Source organism: Bacillus rossius, chromosome 10 (assembly GCF_032445375.1).
Source record: "Bacillus rossius redtenbacheri isolate Brsri chromosome 10, Brsri_v3, whole genome shotgun sequence".
NCBI classification, from domain to species: Eukaryota; Metazoa; Arthropoda; class Insecta; order Phasmatodea; family Bacillidae; genus Bacillus; species Bacillus rossius.
Window position 1 is genome coordinate 57,674,425 of NC_086337.1, and position 12,835 is coordinate 57,687,259.

Below are 12,835 nucleotides of genomic sequence, written 5' to 3' on the forward strand. Positions count from 1 at the left end.
CCTTTCCCGCGAGAGGCTTTCTTCTCGGGAGAGAACTCGGCAGACGGGGGACTGCACGCCTAGCAGAGTCTGCGCGTGCGGCCCAGAGGCGCTAAGAGGCGAGAAGTGACGAACGAACAGAAGCGAGAGTGCCTGCCCACGCACCTGGCCGCGTGTTTTGTCGTTGGCGCCTCGGGCGACCGGCAACTCGCCAGAAGTCTGCGCTCGCCGTCGGTGTTTGTCGCGTGGATTATCACTACAGTCCCGGAAATTTCGCGGATTCCACTGGCCTCAGGGTAGAATTCAAAGTTATAGGTGTGCTCGACCCATGTTTACTTTCCCATTGGTTTATTTCTTAGCGAGAACATTTATATCATTGTTATTTGGCACTACCTGATTCCCTTACTTCTCTCCTAGCTGGGCATCATTGGCTCACGGTCGTAGAGGGGCGTGTCCAGACAACTGCGGTCCAATCATGAACACAGTGCGACAATGTGGAGGTTTGCATTCTAGCTTGCGACTAAATGAATGCGCGAAAATTCCGTGGCTCTAATTATCATTCCTGAACGAGCATCTCCCAAGGCCAGGCCCTTGTATATACAAGACAGTCGGAGGAAACGAGTCGTGTTTACCTCGGACATGCGCCACAACAAACACACACTTCCATTCGCCAAAACATCTCCAGACCACTTGCGCGTAAAAAACAATCATGTCCATCGTCTGTGTTTCGTGGCTTGGTAAGTTTTGTTTTCAGGCACGTTTCAGCTGACGACACGTGAGTGAAACGAATGCTGCGAGAAAAGCAAACACGACCTCTTATTGGCCTGGTCAAATAAGAAAACCTACTTTTTTTTTTGACGTGATAACGTCTTATAAATCGATGAACGCCGGCTGCACGCACGAAAAATTATCACGTTCCCGCTCGAGACAAGCGTGCAAGAACCGGCCAACCACCGTGCGAGAAAATCATCTATAATATCAAACAGGTTTAAGGCGGGCTTTTTAACTAATTGTTCGTCATTATGTTTAAAGAAATTTATTTAAATTAAATTTGCAAAAAACTGTAAATAATATTTGATAATTAAAGAGTATGCAATTTTTCATCAATGTTTTCTTATGACGTTATCACGTAAAATTATCGTCCGTAAACTGACTTTGCAGACAACCCCCTTTTTTGTGTATATATATATCTTTATATATTTCTTGTGTGCGTGTGTATGTCACTGAACTCCTCCTAGACGGCTGGACCAACTTTGAAGAAATTTTTTGTGTGAGTTCATGGGGATTCGAGGATGGTTTAGATTCACAATTGGATATTTTATCTCGATTCTGAGTTAAGAAAAAACTAAAAAAACACGCTTTAAAAACAAAAAAACTAAGCATTGTTGATAATTAGCCTCCATGGCAACGGGCTTTTGCATTGTTGTTGCCTTCTGCGTAAACATGGGAAATGTTTTTGGTAACGGCAGTGGCGTGCCCAAGAGGAGGGGTATGTATAATGAGAAGAAACAAAATGTCCAGCGTAGAAATACTTACCGCCATATCCATATCTCACAAAAAGTACATTTGGGCAGGACAATGTCTGTCGGGTCCGCTAGAAAGATATATAGAGATATATATGTATAAATATATATAGATATAGATATAAATAGAAAGATAGAGAGAGTTATAGAGATATACATAGAGGGATAGAGAATTAGAGAGATAAAGAGAGATGCTTAGTATACGTTTAAAAAATTACAAAAAAAAAATTGATTGAGGCATTGCAACGCATGCCGGGCATTATCTTGTATATATATATATATATATATATGTGTATATATATATATATATATATATATATATGTTTCTATCTGTATCACAAATTATCTCGCTATCTTATTCCCTACATATCTTTCAATGTATCTGTACATGTCCCTCGCTCTGTGTATATCCCTATTCCTATATAATGTACCTCTTTCTATCTCTCTTTACATTTCTGTGTGTCTCTATCTCTCTATGTATATATTTTCCTTCTATTTCATTATATTTACAAAACAAGAAAAAAAAGTAAAAAATTTTTTTTACCTATCTATTTTTTTAACTATATTTTTACCTGTCACAGGTGTGATATAGGTATATAAAAACACGCGTGTATTTGAAAGCAAAGATGTTTCTAAATTTTTAAGCAATCGGTGTAGAACTTCTGAGATTTAAGATTTAGAACAAACTAACATAAATGTTTTTATTTATATGGACGTGTTTTTCCTTCAACGTAAAAATGATTACAGCAGATTTTTTTTACACGATCTCAGTTCTAGGTATGGAATTCGTTGTAGGTCTAAGCAATAACTTTGAAGCCATATAATTTGATGAAATTCTAACTCATTATTATTTATATTTATTACTAGCGGAAATACCCGACGCCAGTTCAATGGCCTGCGCACATAATCGGCATGAGTATTAATGAGTAGTCCAATGTTTCTGTATTTCCCGTCTCGAGGCGAACACCTGAACGTATTTTTCGTCGAAGATTGTTTTCACGAGTAAGTAAAACCCACGTTCACAACTAGTTGCCCTTTGCGGCTCCGTCCTTGACTCGTGCGCACGAGTGAGTAGGTGCATCGCTGCTCATAGGGGTCACTTTCTACCTTCAGGCTCTGCGAGACACGCTCGTAACCGCAGTGCGGGTGACGCAATCTCACTGAACATCACGCATTGCACCTCAAGCGGTTGCACATTCACGTTACCCTCCAATAGGATTATGAAAACAACCACTGGTAAATAAGCCACGTGAAATTATGTTGGCTGCAATGCTGACAACAAGTTTTAAAGAAAATATGGCGTCACTCGTCAAACATGGTCAACATAGCCTACGTAATGAACGGCACAATGATGCTCTAACTGTTGCAAAATTTTGTTGGATTTACGATTTGAAAAAAGCTAATCTAATTGAAATTGTAAGGTAAAATACTCCAGACTGACTTTTGTTAGGTACTTAATGTGAGTGGTGAAAATATTTCGTGTCATATTAATCCGCAAATCCTGTGTCTTCTCATTAACAATAACTAAAATATGTAAAATATTTTTTTTTACCCAATACTACTGTTTCAAAGCCAAGCAGGGATTTTCAAAAAAAACAGCAACATCTTTAGCACTGGCCTAGTCTAGTACAAAAAGTTAACAGTAAGTAACCAGTAAGTAAGTTATAGTCAAAAACACAGCCATAGCATGTCGAGGTCTATTCTTTCGTCAAATTATTGCCATAAATACAACTTTATCTTGTAATGGTGAGCAAATAATTTTTTTATTCAATTAGCATAAATTAAATATGTAATGGATATAGGCAATACTTTATTCATTCTTACTTTTAACATAGGATGATTTTGGATTTTTTCTGTGTGTTTGTGTACTCATGTTTCTTGTCCATTCTTGTCCTTTAACGTTTAGCATATTTATATATGTTCATCATTAATTGAAATTTAATTTGATTATTTTACTAAAAAATAACGAATTTTATACATGTAGTTGTATAAATATTGAATACTAATTATTTATTTAAAAAAAAATATTTGAAGAAATTTAACTTAAGCGACCGTATATATAACTTTTATTTCTACTACTTTTACTACGTCAAGTATAACATCTAGCGCGCGTCCATATGTATACGTACCCATTTGTGATTTTCTTTTAACTACTATACATTATTAATAAAGTAATATAATTGGGAAACATTTACGCTAGCTTAATTGCATTTAAATCTGAGTGATGAGTTTTCTCACCAGATATTTACTAAGCGTTATTTTCCAGCTGAAAATGGATACGCAAATGAACACTTTCGTGATATTTAAAACTTTAATATATTTTATAGTGAACCACTTTTGTGATAATTTTTAATGGAAATCATCATGAAAGTGAAGCGTCGTGATTAATTCAAAGGACAGGCCCTCAGACGACAGTAGGAACCATTGGTCATAGCCCAGGGATGCGCTCAGATCACTTCCTGAGAGGCCGAGTTGCGCAGTGCGCCCTTCCCTCGCCCGAGTGCCTGTCAGTGCCTGTCAGTGCCTGTCAGTGCCTGTCAGTGCCTGTCAGTGCCTGTCAGTGCCTGTCAGTGCCTGTCAGTGCCTGTCAGTGCCTGTCAGTGCCTGTCAGTGCCTGTCAGTGCCTGTCAGTGCCTGTCAGTGCCTGTCAGTGCCTGTCAGTGCCTGTCAGTGCCTGTCAGTGCCTGTCAGTGCCTGTCAGTGCCTGTCAGTGCCTGTCAGTGCCTGTCAGTGCCTGTCAGTGCCTGTCAGTGCCTGTCAGTGCCTGTCAGTGCCTGTCAGTGCCTGTCAGTGCCTGTCAGTGCCTGTCAGTGCCTGTCAGTGCCTGTCAGTGCCTGTCAGTGCCTGTCAGTGCCTGTCAGTGCCTGTCAGTGCCTGTCAGTGCCTGTCAGTGCCTGTCAGTGCCTGTCAGTGCCTGTCAGTGCCTGTCAGTGCCTGTCAGTGCCTGTCAGTGCCTGTCAGTGCCTGTCAGTGCCTGTCAGTGCCTGTCAGTGCCTGTCAGTGCCTGTCAGTGCCTGTCAGTGCCTGTCAGTGCCTGTCAGTGCCTGTCAGTGCCTGTCAGTGCCTGTCAGTGCCTGTCAGTGCCTGTCAGTGCCTGTCAGTGCCTGTCAGTGCCTGTCAGTGCCTGTCAGTGCCTGTCAGTGCCTGTCAGTGCCTGTCAGTGCCTGTCAGTGCCTGTCAGTGCCTGTCAGTGCCTGTCAGTGCCTGTCAGTGCCTGTCAGTGCCTGTCAGTGCCTGTCAGTGCCTGTCAGTGCCTGTCAGTGCCTGTCAGTGCCTGTCAGTGCCTGTCAGTGCCTGTCAGTGCCTGTCAGTGCCTGTCAGTGCCTGTCAGTGCCTGTCAGTGCCTGTCAGTGCCTGTCAGTGCCTGTCAGTGCCTGTCAGTGCCTGTCAGTGCCTGTCAGTGCCTGTCAGTGCCTGTCAGTGCCTGTCTGTGCCTGTCTGTGCCTGTCTGTGCCCCTCAGAGTCTGTCAGTGCCTGTCAGTGCCTGTCAGTGCCTGTCAGTGCCTGTCAGTGCCTGTCAGTGCCTGTCAGTGCCTGTCAGTGCCTGTCTGTGCCTGTCTGTGCCTGTCTGTGCCCCTCAGAGTCTGTCAGTGCCTGTCAGTGCCTGTCAGTGCCTGTCAGTGCCTGTCAGTGCCTGTCAGTGCCTGTCAGTGCCTGTCAGTGCCTGTCAGTGCCTGTCTGTGCCTGTCTGTGCCTGTCTGTGCCCCTCAGAGTCTGTCAGTGCCTGTCAGTGCCTGTCAGTGCCTGTCAGTGCCTGTCAGTGCCTGTCAGTGCCTGTCAGTGCCTGTCAGTGCCTGTCAGTGCCTGTCTGTGCCTGTCAGTGCCTGTCAGTGCCTGTCAGTGCCTGTCAGTGCCTGTCAGTGCCTGTCAGTGCCTGTCAGTGCCTGTCAGTGCCTGTCAGTGCCTGTCAGTGCCTGTCAGTGCGTGTCAGTGCCTGTCAGTGCCTGTCTGTGCCTGTCTGTGCCTGTCTGTGCCTGTCTGTGCCCCTCAGAGTCTGTCTGTGCCTGTCAGTGCCTGTCAGTGCCTGTCAGTGCCTGTCAGTGCCTGTCAGTGCCTGTCAGTGCCTGTCAGTGCCTGTCAGTGCCTGTCAGTGCCTGTCAGTGCCTGTCTGTGCCTGTCTGTGCCTGTCTGTGCCCCTCAGAGTCTGTCCCGCCGGAGCGGCTCCAGCTGTAGACGCCCTAGCGGTCTCTCCCGGTTCAGACTGGGGCTCAGTCAGACAACAACACCCCAGCAGCTGCCACTGCGGGCCTCCAGGTCCGACTGACGGGAAGCCTACGATTCACTCGTCCTTCTGGACATACCCGAATACTCACGTTGGCAAGCCTTCTTTCAACAGACGAGAGAGCCAAACGCACGATCGTGCATCTTAGGTTTTTTATTTTTTTATTCATTGTAAATAAATATACAACTCATGATAAATAATGGTCAATTAGGTTAGGTTAGCTACATTATAAATACTTTAAAACATTGTGGACGGTTGATTTGGTTAGGATAGCTACATTAAAAATAATGTGAAATCATGTAAAAGGTTTCCTAGCGCTGGATAGCTACATATTAAAAAGTTATTTGCTAAGCAACCATAAAATGATTTTACAGTATTTTTTATGTAGCTATACAATACTTACCTAATATAACCAACCATCCACAATGTTTTAAAGTATTTATAATTACTTCTTGCTAATTTTAAGAATGACATCTTATAAGTTAAACCCGCGCATTTGGAGAATAAATGACCGCGAATTTTTTTTCCCCTCTAAATAAATACACCTGTTGTGGTACGGAAAAAAAAGCGAGCATGAACTTGGGGGACATCGTGTTTGGCTATCTCGTCTGTGAAAAGAAGGCTTGCCAACGTGAGTATTCGGGTGTGTCCAGAAGGATGAGTGAATCGTAGGCTTCCCCCGACTGACGGGCCCGGGCATCGAGCCACGTGCGCTCACAGAGTTCCAGGCCGCGGGTCAACAGCCACTGCGCCCCTCCAGAGGTTCGCTCCTCCACTCGTGCCCTGGCCGGGTGAAAGTGACTCGCTGCCTGTGAAAGTCCATAGCGTTCTCAGACCGTCTCCCAGCGATATCAGCCTCTGCTCCAGGCTCGTTCTCATCCGCCATGTTGAATCGAGTGTCTAGTATGAAACTTTGTCGGATTTTCTTTCTTCTCTAGTTCTAGGCGCTGATTGGCCGCGGAGTGAGTGGTCGGTGTGGCCACTCACCGCCAGGGTTGCGAGCGCCCCTGGTCATGAACCCAGCGATGGATAAAAACATAATAGCTGGAGACCTGAAAAATTCGCGGGTTCATTTCGTGCTATGCTAAAATTCAAATAATCATACCTTAGTGCTGCTTCTGTCATTGGTTCAATGTTAACCTGGAGGACCGAGGGCCAATTAGAGACCCTCACTCATAGAAGTGTCGAATCACAGGCCACCCAGTCGAGACGACTCACAAGTCAACAGCCAATGAACAGTTGGCATTTGCCCGAGTGTGTAATAGATATTGGAGTCTATCCTGGATGTCATTGAACCCGCGAATTTTTCCGGTCTCTAATAATAGCGGACTATGGGTCCAAGTTTCCCAACCCTCCCGCATTGTAGAGTCTCTTCTACTCTGCCCATCTCTTCATCTATACCATCCTCTGAGACCTGTACACTCCTACGCAATCACTGCATTCCCTTACATCCCGCACGTCTGTGCCCAGGGTTTTCCCTGTGGCTATGCAGGTTTTACCTGGGCCCAAAGTAGGGGAGTTATTCATATCGCTGACATGGCTGGCCAATCCCTGCGAAAAGGCACACGATGCATGCGACCCTTCCCTGAACGGCTGGGAAACCCCTGCATGACTAGGCGTATAGGCTTCGGCCTGGGATGCCCCTAGGTACCTACCTAACCCGGAGGGACCTCCTACATGTAAACAAAGTTTTCAGTTAGGTTGGGGAAAATAACTGGCTGTTTATATTTCCTTATCGCTACTATCGTCTGCGGGTTTGCCTTCGGAATTCATCACGATAGCTCGCTTGCATGCAAGGTTTCGTCCGAAATTCTCTCAACAGATATTTGTTGAAAACTCACGAAGTTGTTCATTATTATGATACATCCTTTGAACGGTTCATGCTTAGGATAATTTTTATTTAATACGATTTCTTGGACATACGCCATTGCAGACTTGTCAATATGCTCGAAATTATAGAAAACACGTCAGACGTTTTTATACAAAAAAAAAAAAATTATATGTCGCGGACCCAAACTGCCCCTTTTAATTGGATTATTATTATTATTTAGGAATTCACGATTTGTGTATGTTGTAATTATATCTGCTGAGTATTTAAAGTAGGCTACTTCATTTATTCGAAGACATGTTAAGTGAACCAGCAAAATATTCAGTTTTCTTTCAACATATGTATACGTAAAGAAATCGCCCGTGGGTCCGTAGCGAAAGTGTTTGTGTGATGTGGCAATCGCCTTGACTCGCCACAACGTAACGCAATGTTGCGAAGTTCGCCTGAATAATCGATCACACAGAGAACCTTTTTTTCCTTCTTCTAATGGCTCGTGTAATCCTGTGCTGGAATCGTCTTGTCTTTACGACTGCGACCTTAGCCCCCACCGGTGAAACTCTATGCACTTTTTTTTAATGCATTACTTTCTAAAAGGCTTAGCTAATACCTGGCGGTGTCGCGGAGTGGCGATAAATACGCACCTGCAGCATCATTAGCCATTAAGAAACCATATCGCACCGTCGCAACAGAAGGAAAAAAATTGCGGGTCGTAGCGTTAATTTTTTTTCTTTCGCTTGAGCAATACGTGACTCGGCGTGTCATTAAATCTTTAAATGATGCCAGTGGCTTACTTACTCGAGTTACCACATGCTTACAGCAGAGTTCATGGAGGGGGAGGGGAACGTGAAGAGAAGGATTTCTAACGAAGCCACAGACAGCTCCATCCTTTGAACTTTGGTAATCCGCTGGCTATAAATCTTCCAAGAGAAAGCTCTTGTTATTTACAATGGGTTAAAATACTACGCGGTCAATCTAACGCGAAATGTTTGTAACCATTGTCTTTACATCTGTCACGAATAAAGTAGCGTTCTTAAAACAGCATTAAAATATGGCCCTTGGATTTCTAAACTAACGAGAATTCAAATAATATATTATATTTCTAGGTGGACTTCGAATCTTTCTAAATTTTTAGTTATTTTGCATGTTTAAAAACAATTAATTTAACAGGCTTGGAACATGTTTGGCCAATAATATAAAGGAACAAATATTTCAACCAAACATTTGAGCAACGCAGTTTAAAGGAATGAAATAATTGAATGAGTCTCAAGAGAGCAGTTACAAAAGTGTTTCAAACGTGCAAGTATTCTAAAATTGGTTCTTTGAATAAATTTTCCGTACTGAGCAAGTCAACTATTTTTGCACCGTATTTGAGTTTTGATACAGCTTCTCAGACAATCTGTTTATTATTTGAACAAAAACTTCCAAAACAATAAATATATAATGGAAATTATTTCTCAAAACCGTTGTATCTTGTGAACTTTGTGTGCAAATGATGATAGCCCATGGTAATGCATGCAGTTTTCCAATCAACTGAAGACAATTTGCTGAGATGTGACTTGCCAAAGGCTTATTCTTCTACCAGTTTCCTTGTCCATTGGGTCGTTTCTCCGCGTCTGGAAACTTCCATGCCGTCGATACGTAAAGAGATTGAATAAAGTAATAATGAAACGTCTTTGATAAAAAACGAAAGTGACTTGAAAAAAAAACACAGTTTGTTCCCAATTTTCAACCAGGCATTTTATTAAAATACTATTTCATCTTGTTGAAATTCATTAAAATTCGTTATATTCACTGAATTACTCCTACCAAATACAATACACCGAGAGGTAAGATGTTACACGTCAAAAAATTCCTGTCACCACTCGGTTTTTGAATTTTTGACGTGACAACGTCTAATAAATCGATGAACGCCGGCTGCACGCACGAAACAGTGTCCCGTTAAACACATTGTCCCGTTACGCTGTGTCCCGTTACGCTCATTGTACGATTGCGCCGGATCTATCTCTCTTCCACTCGATTGGAACAACCATAGATTTGACTTTTTCGAGGCACATTAAACTTGAAACACTCCCATTCGTTTCCTACTTTTCCTATCATCGTCCTATCCTGAACAGTATAACACAGATTGGAAGAAGTTAAATAGCAAACATGTATAAAAGTTATAGTTAAAATAATCTCTTCGTTAAAGTAATAAACTTATTTAAATTAATGAGTGAAAATAAAAGTAAATTTATCAATTAAAATGTAGATTTCATTTCACTCCTTCTTTGTATCGATGCTAAATAGTGATAATTCAATAAAAATTATTCAATTTTATTTACAAAAGTATGGAATCATTTCATCAATGTTTTGTTATAAAGTTGTCACGTTAAACTATTGTCCGTAAACCGACTTTACGGACAACCAATTTTTTTTTTTTGCAGTCGCGTCTGTCGTCGGCGCGAAAGTCGCGGTGTCGCGAGGCAGCTGCCGTGTCACAGGAAGGTCATCGCCGCCTGTGTACTGGTGTTTACCTGGGAGTAGCTCTTGGGGCGAGTGCTTGTGCAATCTCTTCTCTCGCCCGTGTCCATGCAGACGAAGCCGGACATCCCACAGCGAGAGTCGCGCCAGTAGCGGCAAACACACCAACTAGTCTTGTACTTTATTTTCCATCAATTTGCTTAACCACGCCTTTTCAATTTACGATCAAGAGACGTTGAGGCCGGACCCCATCAGAGTCCCAAATCCCACTGCAAGCATCAACTCTTCTTTGTCTATGGTTTTTGTGTGAAAGTGCACTGTCTTTGCCACACACAGCCGTAGCCTATCTATGAGTCGTGACGTCACAAGACGTCAGTTCATTCCTACCCGCTAACATGAAAGGCAAACTTCTTCATGTCCTTAAATGTTTGTGTGTAGAATCTTAAATTACCATCTCGTGACCATACACGGTCACAACGTTCACGAAGAAGTCTATTCAGAAATCATATTATTTACATATATATATATATTTTTAATTTGTGAGAAACAGATTCACATACACAAATTAAATACCATCGTTGACCGATGTGTGTGGAACCATTCATTTAGATAACGTACATACGTCCATGATATATAGAAATGACCGTAAACTGTTATCACACAAATTTAAATCTCTTCTGTTTGAAATGTGAGCATAAATATACAGATTTTCACATAAAAACAACCACAAAAAATGTTTAAACAAACATAGCATTTCGAAAATGATTTACTACCTAAAAAAAAGGTATTCTGAAAAGAATATGGAAAGTTTAGGTGAAAATAAAAATGTAATATGGGATTCCCAAGTAAGCAGATTCACTTTTCACAGGTACTCTTAACTAAAATTGTAAGGAAAGAAAGTATTTACCGCTTTCACTTAACCTCATGCAACTATTACAGCTAGCTGTCATGACCCGGGGTTGGCTAATTGGATTTGGATTTCAGTATTTTAAATATTTTTAATGCTCAGACATTTCGATTTTGATCTTCCATAGTTTCCCAAAGTCACGCCAGGCAAATAATGAAATGGCTTATTACTGTAGGAAATGAAATGTTTTTGTCTACAGTTTTCCTGACTTGTATTAGTCGTTGCCTCTTTGTGACTATCAGCATAGAGAAACTTAATATCCAAAATAAAATAAAAAAGCCCGCACAGACGGCAAGCCATAGTTTTACTCGATTAAACAAAAACCAACTATCTTGGATTTTGGAGGTCGCAGTGGTGGATTGTATCGTATCCGTATTGCAGCAGGCACCTTAAAGGTTGAGAAGTCAACTGAGAGGTAGAATGTGGTAGGTCAATTACTATTAGACGCTGAAGATGCCTGCTGCAATGCAGAGTGAAACTTACCGTATTATTTACCAATATTACACGCCTCAAATTGGAAAGCCCAGTTTTTTCTCCTCACAGTAATCTACTTTATGTACAAACAATGGTAAGGGTAAATGATGATATGTAGAGACCTGTAAAATTCGCGATTTTAAATCCCTAAAGGATAGACTCCATGATCCTCTATGCACTCGTGCAAATTACATCTGCTGATTGGTTACCGACTCGTAACACCTGTTGACTGGAATGATCGTGATTCGCTAGTTCTTCTGTTAAAGATTTTTCATTGGCCCAGAGTCCTTCAGATAAACTGTGGCCCAATCACTGAAGCAAAATAATGTCAAAAGTATTTGGACTTTATCCTATCGCGAAATGAATCCGCGAATTTTACAGGTCTCTAATGATATGTCGTTTTTAGCTCATTACTGTGCGTCGTGGCACACGTTTATGTTACGAAATAGTTCACTATAAAAAACACCGATCATATTTTTTATTAGGATTTTATACTTGTGACAGTACATACATTCGTTTTGAATACAACGCGAATTACCAACAAACAAGAGGGCAGAAGATAATTATTGTAATTACTTTCTCTCTTATTCCCAACCAAATTTTCCGTTAGCTCCAAAGCATGTGTTTTCACTTCACCAGATTTAAATTGATTTGTTACTGGTTGTATTTCGCAAATAATTTCCAGTGTTGGTAAAACAAAGCTAAAAATACGCCCTTGACAGCCGTGACGTCACTATGCTCTTACTGAGGCAGCGTGATTCTGCAATGGCTTGCCATTACCTTCCGCGGGAAGAAAGTGACAGGGAAATGACAAACACACAGTCCTGGGCCCAGGGTGAAGGCCACCAGCCAGACGCTGGCCACTAGACCAAGCGGGCTGGTCAGATGGCCCAGGCGGATCTGTTGAAACGGAAGTTACGAACACACCCCGCTTGGAAGCTGGAGCGCCCAGTGAAAGGTACTCACCACACGTGAGGCGACGACGGTAACACGGATGGATCTCTGGCACTCTCCCGCGCCGGAAATTCGAGAACGCTTTTATTTTTTTTTCCCCACCGGGAATTCTGAGAGTTGTACTTTTACGACCCGTTTTCGAACGTAAGTTATATATTTTTCCCTTCCACGCGAGCCCGCACCGTCCAAAAGCAAGCGCGCCCGGAAACAGAAGAGCGGCGAGTCGCGACGCGCCGTGGTTGGTCGAGAGAAGGGGGGGGTATATATCGAGACAAGTGAGCGTCGGGGGGTTGGGCGACTGTGGCGCCTCGCGGCGGCCGGCCGGGGAAGCGGACCCGGACGCGCGGACAGCTGACAGTCGAGCGGAGGATAACGGAACTACCTCTCGCTTTCACCGGCTCTTCCTGCGTCGCCCCCGGAGCTGTCTCTGGGGAAGCCTTCATTTCACAGACGAGAGAGACACACCTGAAGTTACCCGAAGTTCATGC

General features: G+C 42.8%; 1 protein-coding gene across 2 annotated transcripts in view; it reads right to left on the minus strand.

The window, feature by feature from the left end:
- The window catches only part of LOC134536260 (uncharacterized), a 41,542-nt gene extending 28,951 nt beyond the window's left edge, over positions 1-12,591 (minus strand). The window contains exon 1 of one of the 2 annotated variants that reach the window (XM_063375973.1): positions 12,360-12,591. The gene's annotated coding sequence lies outside the window, so the exon portion shown is untranslated. The remainder of the gene's footprint in view (positions 1-12,359) is intronic. The other variant, XM_063375971.1, reaches the window with a different exon arrangement.
- Between the last annotated feature and the right edge of the window lie 244 nt (positions 12,592-12,835).